The sequence below is a fragment of the Furipterus horrens genome, unplaced genomic scaffold (assembly GCF_987537825.1).
Source record: "Furipterus horrens unplaced genomic scaffold, mFurHor1.1.pri manual_scaffold_4, whole genome shotgun sequence".
NCBI classification, from domain to species: Eukaryota; Metazoa; Chordata; class Mammalia; order Chiroptera; family Furipteridae; genus Furipterus; species Furipterus horrens.
Window position 1 is genome coordinate 75,400,536 of NW_028327174.1, and position 11,884 is coordinate 75,412,419.

Sequence of the window (11,884 nt, forward strand, 5' to 3'; positions counted from 1 at the left end):
GCGTTAGCAAGTCCAGCTTGCTTAACTGAGTCACAGGACACCTGGACAGGGGGGCATGAAATGCCCCTACCCAGAGACTTGATTTCCACCAATAGTCTTATTAGGCAGATGACCTGACCAGTGCTATTCAGGTAGTTCCTGACTGAGTGGTTTAAGATTCCATCCCTGGGAAAAGGTGAAACTGTAATGAAGTCTCGGTTTGGTGGCTAGGGCTTAGCAAAGCAGCTCCGTTCTGGGCCCTGTTGTCTTGTTTTTAACAATATGCTTTCTCTAAAATAAACATCAATTAAAAACAGCAAATAATATTTATCTTGACATTTTAGAATACAGTACATTTATTTTAAAGGGACATATCTTTTGATTGTTGGGTTTTTCTTTAAAACTATCCAAATGAATTTGTACAAATAATTTCCCCTTAATCAGTGTTCAAAGTTCTTTTTTGACCTTTTAGTGGCATTCACATCTGTGGTTATGACTTTCAAAAGAATCTCTAAAAGACTGAATATATCAGTAAAGTATTTTAATAGTTGCTGTGTTTATTTATTTCATAATTAATGTGATTTTTCAGAATGTCCTTTGTCAATAAATGTACTTTTACATTTTGTAGTTATCCTGACAGTCAATTTATTAGGGTTAAAATTCAAAATCCAATTTTTCCTTAGGACTTTCAGCCATTTTTCAAAAAGTTTATCATGTCATTTATAAATCTAGTAAGTTTTATTTGAGAAAGAACAGTAACATTTACTCGTTTCACTTATTCTACAGTTATCATTTGATTAGCTCTCGTCTAATGGTTAAACTCTCTTAATTCCTTGAGCAACTAGTAAATTAAACAGGATTTGTAAGTTTAGTATATTCAGTTTTTAAGCACTAACCAGACAAACTCTTAGGATTTCAAGATGTCAAAAATGTTCTACCTGTTTCTGGTCTGAGTTTAAAACATACTTATTTTTCAGTTGGTTAATTTAACAAACACTTGTATAGTGCTTACTCGCTTTCAGACTGCCCTGCTAAGTTGGCTACATAGTCAAGCAGATCTCTTATTCCCAGGGTTATGAGGTAAACAGTTTTCTCCTCTTCACCCGGAAAGGAGGAGATGGTGTTGCCGGAGGAAGTAGGATCCTCTTCAATATTGCAGGAAACGCATGTCAGGGATACACGCTTAGGAGAATATGAGATAAAGTGTCACGATTAATTGGAGCGAAGACAAAGGACTGCCCACAGGTACACCATACCCGATGTCTCATCCATGACCAAGTGGCTCAGCTCTGTTCCGCTGCCGAAGAAGCCCAGTTTCTAGGGCCGCAGGCCTGCAATTGTCCTCACCGAGCCCAGGAGAAGGGCCAGGACACAGAGCTCCCAGGCCATTAGCCACAAATCCAAGGCTCCCATGGTCCAGCGCCATTTCTGTTCCCATTCAACCTATTGGCTGCTGAAGAAAGAAAGCATCAGACTTGGGCCTTTGTTAAGCTTTGGTTATATTTCCTTGGGTTTGGGAAGGGGTAAGCTTCCTTTCAAATTATTCATCTCTTTCCTGGGTCTTCCCAGGGCTATGTTGATGCTTGTCTCTACCCAACCCCTTTTTTGGATCTTCTGGGGTTTTGTGCCCTTATCCTGTCCAGTCCTTTCCCCAGATTTTCCCAGGCTAGACTTCTCCCCTTTATGCTCACCACCTTAGTTTGTACTGCCCATGTGCCTAGCAAAGGAATTTCCCTGTCACTGTTCATCCCTCCCCTGGGTAATCTGTGGGAAGGCTGGTTGTTCCCTGGGGATATTGGATTGCCCGTCTTTCCTGCCCACTCAGATGGCCATAATGACTGTGAAGCTGCTTCTTCCTAGTTAATCTGGCATAATGTCTGATTCCATTTGCTCTCTTTATTTGTTAATAACTAACTATCTGCCTATTGTTACCAGTGGGATGAGGAAATTATCTACTGTAACTTCTATAGATGAGAAGATGAAACCATGAAAAAGATGTTCCCCTCATGCACCCCACCAACACACACACACACACACACACACACACACACACACACATACACAGACAATTTTAAACCTCCAGTTTTATATTCCTGATACTCTTTCGGCTTAACCATTAAAACTGTGCTCAAACAAGGCTGTGACTGTTTCCATCAGTGGAGGACCTCAGCCTGAGACATGTCAAAAAATTGTACCTGTTGCAGTTATAGAGGCAAAGAAGCCTTCATTCAAAATTATTTCAACAGTAGTCAAGACTGTGGTAATAGGGGAGAGAATAAATGAAAACTTACTGAAACAGAAGACTGGAGAGTTTTTCAATGCTAGATTGAGTTAAGGAAAAAGTGCTGAGGACATTGGATGAGGTTGGTCAATGTGATTAGGCCATCTGAGTTTCCTACTTGGTGCCTGTCATGAAGTTAGGCTCCTACCCTCCCACAGAGACTGAGATATTGAGGCTCTATCTTTCTTAATGATTGCACTTCAAAGGGATGGCTCATGGGTCCCTGAGAAAGACACTGCTAGGGCATAGAAGATTAAGTCTCAAGGGGTCAGAGAAAGAGTAAAGTAAATGCTCTAAGAAAAGGGATTTGGGGAACCTATAGTTAAAAGGAAACCTGTCTAAATCTTAGTTGAGCTGAGAGGTCAGACCTCAGGTGGGCGGTGTCAGTTTTGCAGCAGAAGACTCATAGATTGAAATAGATTTCAAAAAGTAGTTCAATTAATCAAATCTAAGTCACTCTGTATCCAATGGTGAAGAATGAGAAAGAGGCAGCTATTCTCTTGTCAAGGCTAATCTTCAGAGTTTCCTAAGAGCTATTTCTATAACAGCTCACCTTAGATTTAATTTACAAGGTCTGTCCAGAAGTATCCAGCCACGTACTATTAAAAATAGACATTTATTGAAGAATATACAAGAAACATTGTACATAGGACAATGGTGCCTCAGCCACTTTCAAAGTAGGAATCTCTGGACCTCACACAGTTCTCCCAATTGCCATTAGCTACCTCATCCTATTTTCCTGAATCTCACTGACAGTCTGAAATCTCTTCCCTTTCAAAGGTGATTTTAGTTTGGGGAAAAGCTAAATCTAGGCTGTAGGGGGGCCAGGTCCTCTGGGTGATTTGATGTTTTGCCAAAAAGCTCTGCATGAGACACAATGTGTGAGCGGGAGTGTTGTCGTGATGAAGCTGCCAATCACCAGTTGCCCATAGCTGCGGCCTTCTGAGTCATTTGAACACTTTCCAAGAGAAATGTTCAAGCTTAACACAAACGTTGATGCAGATTTGTTGCTCTACTCACTCAGTCATTTTGAATGCAATGGCCACACAGTACACATGCTCACTCGTGACCTCTACTGCTCCCGCTAACTAGTGAAGTCATCATTGTTCATGCATACACATTCCAGCCCACTCTTCCTGGCTGCCAGGTTACATTGATGTTGTAAAAACCATTCCCCTTATATTACCAATGGCTGGAGTTTTTCCAGATAGACCTCATATTCTTTAATGTGCTTAAAGTAATAATTACATCTTTTGTTTCTACCATCTCTCAGATATTACTTCATCTTCTACAAAGTACTTCAAAAAGATAATAAAAACAAATGTATATTGATACCTATTATTCTGACATATTGAGTTTCAAAAAAGTGGAATTTTGCTTCTTGATTGTAATGTAATATTACAAAATGTAATATTACTAACTTCTGTGTTCTAGAAAAGAGGAAAATAATTCACATGAAGAAAAATTCATGCCTGCTGCATTTATTTGGTGTGTGTGTTGGGGGGAGTATTCAGCTGTCTTATCCATGATATACCCAGCTTTTGTACCAACTTGTAATTTAATTGTTAGCTTTTTTAAGGCACTTAAAATTACTGAGGGAAAACTTACTAGTTTTGATATAATGAAAGCAGTAGGTATTATGCAGAAGGTGAGAAGAGGTGGACTCTATTCATTAGAAAGGAAATTAAATGTTCAAATTTTGATTCATTTTGCAGATCACACTATTTTTGGTGATAAGTTTATAAGATACATTGCCTGAAGAAAATCTGAAATAATGCAGTGCAAATATAAGTATGCTAATTGAAAAAATGTTAGGAAGTGTTAGAAAAGCAATTCATTCTGTAAGTGCACTGATAAGGTGCAGCAAGGGGATTTATGCAAATGTAATGAATTAAAGCATTTATCTTGCAAACTTGATAAATAGCAGTAGGCACTTTAGAGGCTGAAATAATTCGCTCTTCAGTGCCTATATGTACCCAAATCATTGTTCCCATATTTATTACTTCAAAATGACTTTTTTATTTCAGCATCTATAATCACACCACATTTCTCCTAGTAATTTTTGTTTGTATTTAATGTAGAGATGGATTCCTATCTAATAATGTTGTCGGTCTTTTGTGTCCTTAAGAAGTCACAGAAACACTGAATGTTATCTTACTGTAGGCAAGATCATTTTAGAACCAACTTCTTTTCCTATCCCCTCTCTGATACATAATCTAAATTGCAGTTTACGATTTACAAATGAAAATAAGACTTTGTCAGTCCCCAATATTTCAATGTCTCCCCATTATCTAGCATGAAGTTCTGATAAAGCATTTTATAGTTAATTGCTGCTAACTAATCCAAGTTCATCCTCCACTAATTGTCTCCACCTTAAACATTGTGTTTTACTCAAAAAAATCCAATGTCTCCTTATACATGTTGTCTGTATATCCTATTTGTGTGCTGCTTTTCTAGAGAATTCTGACTCATATACTTGGAAAGATGATGAAAATGTGAAGCTGATGCTACTTGATCTTGGATTTCTAGCTTCCAGGAGTATAAGAAAGTAAAATGTTTGTTAAGTCACCTAGTCTGTGTTATATTGTTATGGCAGCCCTAGCAAATTAATGCAGTAAATTACATTCATTCACAATAATCTTTTGACATATATTTAGACTCAAGTCTCTGAGATGTATATATTTTGCTCATTATATGTGTTGCTTTATGAGAGTCTTTCTATATGAGTTGCATGTAGTTTGCTCTTCTATTTTAAAAAATTGTGGGAGGATATAGGAAGGTCTGTATCTTTGTCTAGTACTAATCATGAAGTTAGCCCTTTTGAATGTCCCTTATTTAACTCTTTATTACCTAGTTTACCAAATTGTGTTTTAATTTGTAAGAACCCTATAGCACCCATACATTGTGTCTACACCAAAAAGCTTTTTATATTTTCTTCTTTTCCTTCTTTTATCTTCCGATCTTCAGTTTCAGTCTTTCTACTTTATCACAATTACAACAGTTGCACCTTAGCCTTCCATTCACAACTCCAACATGTTAGTCTTCTATGTACATTCCTGTATTTTAAAGGGCTTACCTTCAGTCCTTTTGCTAAAGTTTATGTCATCATTGTTTGTTTGGATGAAACTCATTCTCTAGTCATCAGAGGTTAATAAATTTTCTGTATAGAAGGCCTGGTAGACAATATTTGGGGTTTCGTAGATCAGGATGCCACATACTGTTTTTGTCACAACTACTCCATGTTAGTGTGAAAGTGCCATGGACACTATGTAAAGGAATGAGTGCTGTGTACTTAATAAAACAGGACCGGGGCCATAGTTTGTCAAGTATTATTCTGATAGATTTCCCAAAAGGGATGATGAGTACAGAACTGCCTAGTTCTTGTACATTGGAGACTATTTATTTGCTTTGTTTTACATTCTTGCTATTTGAAAGTCAACTTGGCTGGATACAAAATTCTCGATTCACACTTTCTTTTGTTGAAATTTTATTAAAAAGTCCTATTGTTGCCTTGCTTGTTATGTTTTAACATGTCAGAAAGCTTTATAAATTATTTGAGCATTTTGTCTGCATGCCTTGAAGATTTTATCTTCATCCTTGAAATCTAATAATTTTAGCTAAGATGTGTCTCAGAATTGATTGCTGTGGGTTAATTTTTTCAGGTAAATTTTTTTGGTCTTTCAATGTGTAGATTTTAAAAAATATATCTCTGGAAAGTTTTCTGGGTTTATTGTTTTAAATATTAACTGTTCCATTGTCTGTTGTTTGTTTTTTTTAATTTTTAAGTGACTGATAATAAACCCACATCCCTTCTTTGCCTCTCTTCGATTCCGCTGCTTTTCTTTTGCTCCCTTTTATTTCTCTCTTTAAGTTGCATTTATTCTCTGTTGAAGTAGTACTTTGTGGTCGAGGGTGCAGAAGTAATTCCAGGAGATAGAATGAGAGACGGTTGGAGGGCTGCCACTCACTCAGGCAGGATCAGCAATGAGCAGTGAAAGCACCTTCCTTTTATTGCATTTTGCAGATATGCTAATTAATAGGGAGGGTCCAGGAATGAGCTCAAAGGCACATTCAAGGAATGTTTACAATGTACTTGAAATTTACAACAGAGGAAGTTCAAAAGGTCAACTGAAGAGAAAGCTTCCTGACAAACAAGTCTATATAGCATTCATAGACTGAAAAACAGGAAAACAGAAGTCCAATCACTTACTCTTTTAAGGCTAAGGAACAGATGCATTTTTCAGAAAGCAAGGTTAAACACCATTTGTACTTAGTTTTGTTTGATTTCCTTATCAACATCAGGGAAGATGGAGTACTCAGCAAGATCCTTTTTAAGTCACAGGATATTTTTAAGATCCTTAGCCTCAGCAGTCAGAGACTGTTGGCACCAGTGAGTCCAGCTCGCTGCTTGGATCATTAACCACCTGGACTGAGAGGAATGTAAACATACCTCAAATCAGAAGTCTTGATTTCCAGCATCAATTCTCCTGTTTGTTTTCCTGTCTTTCTTACATGTACTTTATTAAATTTTCTGTAAAATTTTTAATTTTTAATTTATAGTTGACATACAATATTATTTTTAGGTGTACAACACACTAATTAGATATTTATAGAACTTATAAGATGATCACATCAGTAAGTCTAGTGCCCATCTGACACAATATTGACTAAATTTCCTATGCTGTACTTTACATCTCTGTGACTCGTTTTGCAACTGGCAATTTGTATTTCTTCCTTTCTTTCCCGTTTTCACTCATCCCCAAATACCCCTCCCATCTAAGAAATCACCAAATCTCTGCATCTATGTGTTTGTTTGTTTTTTGATTCTAAATATAAGTGAAATTATATAGTATTTGTCATTCTCTGTCTGATTTATTTCACTTACCATAAAACCCTCTGGGTCCATCTATGTTGCTGCAAGTGACAAGATTTCATTCTTTTTTATGGCTGAGTCATATTGTATTGTATAAATGTACCACATCATCTTTATCCATTCATCTATTAATGGGCACTTGGTACTTTATTAAATTTTTATTTGAGTATGTTCTCCCTTGAGTATTTTAATGCATCATGTTTACTCTTTACAAGGACTTAAGCGTTAGGGTACTAAAGTAATATTCACATTAACACATAAGGAAACTGAAACTTTAGCACAGAATAGACTAAAGACCTGCTAAAGGAAAGTTTGTGAAGTAGAACCCAGGATTGTTGAGTCCTAGGGAACAATGTTTTTCACACATCAAGATGCCATGCTCCATGTTAGCACAGAACAGAAGGGTCGGCACAACATAGTCACTGCATGCGTGTGCACAAACACTAGAAAATGTGTTCAAATATCTGGAACAGAGGCTGGCACTGTGGTATTTGCCATGAAAATTGCTGAGTGAATGTTGAATGAGTCATGTACACATTAAAACTGCAAAACACCCAGTCTTCAGGACATCAAAGAACAGGGTGAGATTACAGATTGCCAGCTCTTGTGATGGTTGATGTCTACACCCACTGCGCAGACTCAGCCTCTTAGTCTCCCCACACATGATACTTTTCACTTTTATTCAGTTCTGTCCTATCTGCCCCAACAGACGTATCCCTCCATGCCAGAGGATATCCAAAGCTCTGTTCGAAACTCGGGGGTAAGACTAAGATCACTAACCAAATAAGTGGTTTTGGATTTGTTCACAGGGATTGTTTTGAATATTTACTAGTTAGAGGGAAAACTCTCCTAAAATGATCCTGAAGATTAAAGCCTGTAGCAAAATGCATTTAATATGATCTGTGTCTTTATCTGTACTCCCCAAAAGTATAAAAACGGTCAGAAAAACATGTTTGGGGAAGTGGAGATAGAAATAACCAAAACAATTTTACAGATTTTTCTATTTCCCTCTGAATTTTAAAAGACCTCATTAAGTATTCAGATCCTTGGGGCAGCTCTCTGGTCTTCAAATTTGCTTCTTCTTATGTGTTTGGCCTCTTCCTTGACCACTGATTACTGGAGAATAGATGCAATGAGAAATGTAGATGCTTTACATACTGAGATATTACATTAAAATATTGAACATGAGCTTCCTGTACATGATCCTTTCCCCATGCAGTTAGAAGCATACATGTTGCTTGGAGAATTAGACTGTCATGGCAGGAATGCAAAGAGAGACAAGCTTCAGTTTTTGACTTCCAAATGGGCAGGCTACCTCAGCAGCTCTGTCTCCTGTTCAGGAAGCAGTGTGGGAGACAAGCCAAGGCTTATGCGCCATTGGTGCCACTCGAGCGAGCTCATTTTGTTCCTGGTGCAGGGAAGTCTCATTAGCAGTTCTTGTCAATTCTGGATGAGTTTTCCCTCAAAAACTACTTGAGCTTGTCCAGGTGATGCCTGTGCTTGAACACTTTGCTGACACCTATTTGAATGGCTTCATGTAGCCTCTCCCCCATTTTCTTCCCTATCCCACTTGCCATTTCTATCACCCAGGATCATTGTATGTCAAATGCTCAAAAACAGAATGCAGTGAGCAATTAACTCCAAAGAGTTAAGGTTGTAAAGAGAAAGCCCACGATGCATTACTTGGGGGAGATCAAGCAGTGATGAAACCCTCAACTGTTGTATTACAGGGCTTTTAAACACTGTTAGGTGACTATAGACAGTAAGGGAGGTTGGCTTTTCAAACTATGATAATCTAGAACAGAGAAAATTGTGAGCATAGATGTGTGATTTGGGAAGGAGGTTGTTCCAGTGGCTGGTGTAAATTCCAGTCCAAGTCCAAAGGCAAGGAGAGCCAATGTCTTGTCTCTGCAGTCAGGCCAGAGTAGTACTCCCTTTTTTTTTTTTTTTTTTTAGTTTTTCTATTCAATTCAGGTCTTTAATTGATTGGGTGAGGGCTATCTACATGAGAGAAAGCAATCTGCCTTATTCTGTCTACTGAGTCAAATGTTAATCTTATTAAAAAGCATAGTCACAGACATGCTTAGACACACCAAATGTCTGGACACCCCATTTTTTTTATTTTAAAATTATGCATTACATACAGGTTGAATTTTGTGGGGACTGAGAGGAGGGACCACAATCTTCCCAGTACTAAGAAATTCTAAAGATCTTAATCCAGTTTATGGGGAGTGTAAGGCATGATAGGCTTAAAAGGTGTTTCAGAAAACCTTTTATTTAAAAAATACATATTGTAAATCAGATACAAAATATACTAAGTATTGTATTTTTGGTTTTGGGTTGATTAAAAAGTGCTTACATTAAAATGGATGAAACCAAATGTTAGTGAACATCTTTAAATGAGTTGACACATAAAATGAACCATCACAAGTGCACCCCTTTTCAGCTGGCACCCCTATACATCTCCTTCAACAATGCTCATTATCTAAATAAAGAAAGTGATAAGGTGACAAATCTGACTAGCTTGCACATCTATCCTGTGCACAGCTTTGCTCAGTCTACTAACTCCAATGGTAATCTAATGCAAAAACACACTCACGGACACACTCAGAATAATCTTTGACCAAAAGTCTGGACACCCTGTGACCTTGACAAGTTGACACATAAAATTAACTATCACAGGGCTATAATAAATCCTCTGGATATAGTGAACCAAGACAGAGGTTGAGGACTAGCAGGAAGGTAAGTTACTCAAAACAAAAGGTTTTCACTTTTCATTTTTTAACCGTTTTTTGGGCATTTCTGAAAGATGAATTAGCTCAGGATGGGAAGAATTAGGATAAATCCTTTTGGTCAAAGGCAAAATAAGTAAATAAATACTTATTTTTTTATAGTTTTAATTTTTTTGACAATGTGGTAAGTACAAAATTTTCATAACAAAGAGCCCAAGCACACAAGTATTATTTTAAAGTAGCAGAGGGAGGTAAAATTATGTTACTTTAAGGGCTGATGCAGAACTCCTAGGGCAAGAAAAGTCATGTTTGGTCATAAGTATGAGAATGAGACCCTTTGGGCATGAGCAGATGGTTGGTGATAAAACAGAGGGCTAGCTAAACAGTGCTGCTGCAGAAATTATAGAAACCTTGGGTGGGAGCCACGGATGGGTGAGCTTGGTCTGAGAAGAGCAGGGATGAGCAGCAATATGGTGCAAAGCTAAAATCCTAGTAGAAAAAAATGGCCACCATCAATTCCCTAGGTTAGTTCAAGGACATTTAAGACCATAGATGTTAATTATCTGTGTTACATTGTTTGTGCTGCTGTGCAGATAAGAAAACCTACTTCTTCCTCTCGTCTCTAAATTCTTTTTTTAAAATTTTTTAAATTATATATTTTTGATTATGCTATTAGAGTTGTCCCATTTTTTTCCCCTTTACCCTCCATACTCCCAGCAATCTACTCCCTCAGGCAATCCTCACACCTTGTTCATATCCATGGGTCATATGTGTAAGTTCTTTGGCTACTACTCCATTTCCTATACTGTACTTTACAGCCCCATGGCTCTTCTGTAACTAACTATTGTACTTCTTAATCTTCTCACCTCCTCACCCATTCCCCTACACCACCCTCCCATCTGGCACCCGTTAAAATGCTCTCTGGGCCCTAGCCAGATAGCTCAGTTGGTTAGAGCATCGTCTTCATATACCAAGGTTGTGGGGTCGATCCCTAGTCAGGGCACATAAAAGAATCAATCAATGGATGCATGAATAAGTGCAACAACAAATCATTGTTTCTCTCACTCTCTTCCTCTAAAATCAATAAATAAAAATTTTTAAAAATTAAAATAAAATAAAATTCTCTCTGTATCCATGATTCTGTTTTTGTTCTTGTTTTCTTAGTTTGTTTTTTGGATTCAATTGTTGACAGGTATGTATTTATTGCCATTTTATTGTTCATAGTTTTGATGTTCTTTATCTTAAATAAGTCCCTTTAACATTTCATATAATAATGGTTTGGTGATGATGAACTCCTTTAGCTTTTTCTTGTCTGAGAAGCTTTTAATCTGCCCTTTGATTCTAAATGATAGCTTTGCTGGGTAGAGTAATCTAGGTTGTAAGTCCTTGCTTTTCATGACTTTGAATATTTCTTGCCAGTTCCTTCTACCCTGCAAAGTTTTTGAGAAATCAGTTGACATCGTTATGAGAATACCTTTGTAGATAATTATCTGCCTTTCTCTTGCTGCTTTTAAAATTCTGTCTTTATCTTTAACCTTTGGCATTTTAGTTATGATGTGTCTTGAAGTGGGCCTGTTTGTATCCACCTTGTTTGGAACTCTGTGCTTCCTGGACTTGCATATCTAATTCCTTCACCAAATTAGGGAAGTTTTCTTTCATTGTTTTTTGTTTTGTTAATGTCCAGTTTCTTGCTTCTTCTTCTCCTTATGGCACTCCTATAATGCAAATGTTAGGATGTTTGAAGTTATCCCAGAGACTGCTTTCACTATCCTTGTTTTTTTTTGATTCTTGTTTCTTCTTGTTGTTCTGATTGGTTATTTTTTGCTTCCTTATTTTCGAAATCATTGATCTGATTCTTGGCTTTGTCCACTCTACTGTTGTTTCCCTGTAAATTGTTCTTTATTTCAATTAGTGTGTCTTTCTTTTCTGACTGGATCTTTTTTTATGCTGTTGAGGTCCTCACTAAGTTCCTTGGGCATCCTTATAACCACTGTTTTGAACTCTGCATTGATAGACAGC